Source organism: Aegilops tauschii, chromosome 7, assembly GCF_002575655.3.
Source record: "Aegilops tauschii subsp. strangulata cultivar AL8/78 chromosome 7, Aet v6.0, whole genome shotgun sequence".
In the NCBI taxonomy this organism is placed as follows: Eukaryota; Viridiplantae; Streptophyta; class Magnoliopsida; order Poales; family Poaceae; genus Aegilops; species Aegilops tauschii.
The window spans coordinates 171,564,375-171,568,655 of record NC_053041.3 but is presented as its reverse complement, the minus strand read 5'-3'; positions in this window follow the sequence as shown (position 1 = coordinate 171,568,655).

Genomic DNA, 4,281 nt, shown 5'->3' with positions numbered 1-4,281 from the left:
CCGCAGCCACCGTGGTCCTGGTCAGCAGCACGGTGGCTGATACGTCCATTTTGCATCATGCTTTTATGTTGATATTTATTGCATTATGGGCTGTTATTACACATTATGGTACAATACTTATGTCTTTTCTCTTTTATTTTACAAGATTTACATGAACAGGGAGAATGCCGACAGCTGGAATCCTGGACCGGAAAGGAGCAAATCTGAGAGACCTATTCTGCACAACCCCAAAAGTCTTGAAAATTTACGGAGAATTATTCTGGAATAAAAAAAAATATTGGGCGAAGAAATACCTGAGGGGGACCCACCAGGAGGCCACAAGCATGGGGGCGCACCCCTAGGGCTTGTGGGCCCCCTGCCAGGTCCCCGGTGCCCATATTCTGCTATATGGAGGGTTTTGGCCTGGAAAAATCCCAGAAGAGATCTTTTGGGACAAAGCGCCGCCATCTCGGGGCGGAACTTGGGCAGAAGCAATCCAGGGCTCCGGCAGAGCTGTTCTGCCGGGAAAACTTCCCTCTGGGAGGGGGAAATCGAAGCCATCGTCATCACCAACGATCCTCTCATCAAGAGGGGGTCAATATCCATCAACATCTTCACCAGCACCATCTCCTCTCAAACCCTAGTTCATCTCTTGTATCCGATCTTTGTCTCAAAACCTCAGATTGGTAACTTGTGGGTTGCTAGTAGTGTTGATTACTCCTTATAGTTGATGCTATAGTTGGTTTATTCGGTGGAATATCATATGTTCAGATCCTTAATGATATTTATTACCCCTCTGATTATGAACATGAATATGCTTTTTGAGTAGTTACGTTTGTTCCTCAGGACAGAGAAGTCTTGTTATAAGTAATCATGTGAATTTGGTATTCGTTCGATATTTTGATGAGATGTATGTTGTCTTTCCTCTAGTGGTGTTATGTGAACGTCGACTACATGACACTTCACCATGATTTGGGCCTAGGGGAAGGCATTGGGAAGTAATAAGTAGATGATGGGTTGCTAGACTGACAGAAGCTTAAACCGTAGTTTATGCGTTGCTTCATAAGGGGCTGATTTGGATCCACATGTTTCATGCTATGGTTAGATTTATGTTAATTCTTCTTTCGTAGTTGCGGATGCTTGCGAGAGGGGTTAATCATAAGTGGGAGGATTGTCCAAGTAAGGACACCACCCAAGCACCGTTACACCCACATATCAAATTATCAAAGTAACGAACGCGAATCATATGAGCATGATGAAACTAACTTGACAATAATTCCCATGTGTCCTCGGGAGCGCTTTGCTTTATATAAGAGTTCGTCCAGGCTTGTCCTTTGCTACAAAAAGGATTGGGCCACCTTGCTGCACCTTAGTTACATTTGTCACTTGTTACCCATTACGAATTATCTTATCACACAACTATCTGTTATCGATAATTTCAGTGCTTGCAGAGAATACCTTGCTGAAAACCGCTTGTCATTTCCTTCTGCTCCTCGTTCGGTTCAACACTCTTACTTATCGAAAGGACTACGATAGATCCCCTATACTTGTGGGTCATCAAGACTCTTTTCTGGCACCGTTGCCGGGGAGTGAAGCGCCTTTGTTAAGGAAAATTTATATAGTGTGCTGAAATTTACCGTCACTTGTTGCTATGGAAAATAATCCTTTGAGGGGTTTGTTCGGGGTATCTTCACCCCGACCGGAAGAGCAAAGAGTTGCCCCTCAACCTACTGAAACTACTGAAAACATTTATTCTGAAATTCCTTCTGGTATGATAGAGAAACTGCTAGCTAATCCTTATGCAGGAGATGGAACATTACATCCTGATATGCATCTAATCTATGTGGATGAAGTTTGTGGATTATTTAAGCTTGCAGGTTTGCCCGAGGATGAAGTCAATAAGAAGGTTTTCCCTTTATCTTTGAAGGGAAAGTGTCGGGGATATACCCCGCGGTAAGACCCGACCGGAAGTATGACCCGGCCGGACTTGGCGCTTCATCGTAACCCGCCGTAGGATTGGCAACTCACGGGTCTCGCGGTTCACTGGTGTGACAACTCATGAGCCTGGCGACTTAATGATGGCCCCGATGACAGGTCAGACAGATGACAAGGGCCCAAGGCCCAGTAGGCCGGCTCATGTTATTGTGGGCCGGCTTAAGGCGGAAGGCATGAGGAATATTTCCTTTACGAGGAAGCAAGACCCGTACTTGTATCCGACTTGTAATAGAGAATAAGTTAGTTCTAATCCTACTAGGACTCTACATGTAAGCCGCCTCTTCAACTTATATAAGGAGGGGCAGGGCTCCCCAAAGAGGGACAAGAAAGAAGCAATAATCTCTAGGGCTAGACATAATTAGAGGAGAGCCGGCTTACCGGCGACTCCCTCATGAGCATAATGAGACCTAGCCACAAACAGCATGTAGGGCTATTACCGGATGATGTTTCCCGGGGCCCGAAGCTGTCTAAATCCTTGTCTTGTGTGTTGATCCGCTTCGCATCTCTCGATTCCGACCAACCCCTTCAAGCTACCGCATAGATGCGTTGGCCTCACGACTAAGTCCTCACACTAGGACATCTGCCGTGACAATTCCACGACAGAAAGGCTATGACATGGTATAGGCTATGCGATGATATTGGGACTTGGAATTACAACCGATTGAAATTAGAATTTCATCAGAAGTTTTATCCTATGCATCTGGTTTATCGTGATCGGAATTATACATATAATTTTTGGCCTCGTGAAGGAGAAAGTATAGCTCAAGCTTGGGGGAGGCTTAAATCAATATTATATTCATGCCCCAATCATGAGCTCTCAAGAGAAAAATCAATATTCAGGACTTTTATGCTCAGCTTTCTCGTAATGATTAATCCATGCTCGATACTTCTTGTACTTGTTCTTTTATGAAGAAGACTATTGAATTGAAATGGGATTTGTTGGAAAGAATTAAACACAACTATGAAGATTGGGAACTCGACGAAGGTAAGGAGTCAGGTATAAACCTTAAGTTTGATTGTGTTAAATCTTTTATGGATACCAATGCTTTTCATGAATTTAGCACTAAATATGGCTTGACTCTGAGTAGCTTCTTTCTGTGAATCATTTGCTACTCATGTTGATCTCCCTAAGGATAAGTGGTTTAAATATCATCCTCCCATTGAAGTAAAAATAGTAGAACCTATTAAAGCTAAGGAGGAAACTATTACTTATAATGTTGACCCTATTGTTCCTATTGCTTATATGAGAAACCACCTTTCCCTGTTAGAGTAAAATAACATGATAAAGCTTCAACTATGGTTCGTAAGAGTTACACTAGAACACCTACACCCCCTGAACAAATTAAGGTTGAATATAGTATTGCTATGGTTAAAGATCTCTTGGTCGATAATATTGATGGGCATGTTATTTATTTCTGTGATGAAGCTGCTAGAATTGCTAGACTTAATGATAAAGATAAGCATAGACCTGTTGTTGGCATGGCTGTTGTTTCTGTTAAAATAGGAGATCATTGTTATCATGGCTTATGTGATTTGGGTGCTAGTGTGAGTGCAATTCCTTTTACTTCATATCAAGAAATTATGAATGATATTGCACTCGCTGAAATAGAAGATATTGATGTCACTATTAAGCTTGCCAGTAGAGATACTATATCACCAATTGGGATTGTTAGAGAAGTTGAAGTATTGTGTGGGAAAATAAAATACCCTACTGATTTTCTTGTTCTTGGTTCCCCACAAGATGATTTTTGTCCCATTATATTTGGTAGACCTTTCTTGAACACTGTTAATGCCAAAATAGATTGTGAGAAGAAACTGTTACCGTAAGTTTTGGGGATGTGTCTCATGAGTTTAATTTCTCCAAATTTTGTAGACAACCCCATGATAAAGAATTGCCTAGTAAAGATGAAACTATTGATCTTGCTTCTATTTTTGTGCCTCCTACTGATCCTTTAGAACAATATTTGCTTGACCATGAAAATGATATGTTCATGAATGAAAGAAAGGAATTAGATGAGATTTTCTTTACTCAGATGCCTGTTTTGAAACACAATTTGCCTGTTGAAACTCTTGGAGATCCTCTACCACCCAAGAGGGATCATGTGTTCGATCTTAAACAATTACCTGATACTTTGAAATTTGCTTATCTTGATGAGAAAAAGATATATCCTGCTATTATTAGTGCTAACCTTTCAGAGCATGAGGAAAAGAAATTATTGAAAATTCTGAAGAAGCACCGCGCAACTATTGGATATACTCTCGATGATCTTAAGGGTATTAGTCCCACTCTATGTCAACACAAAATTA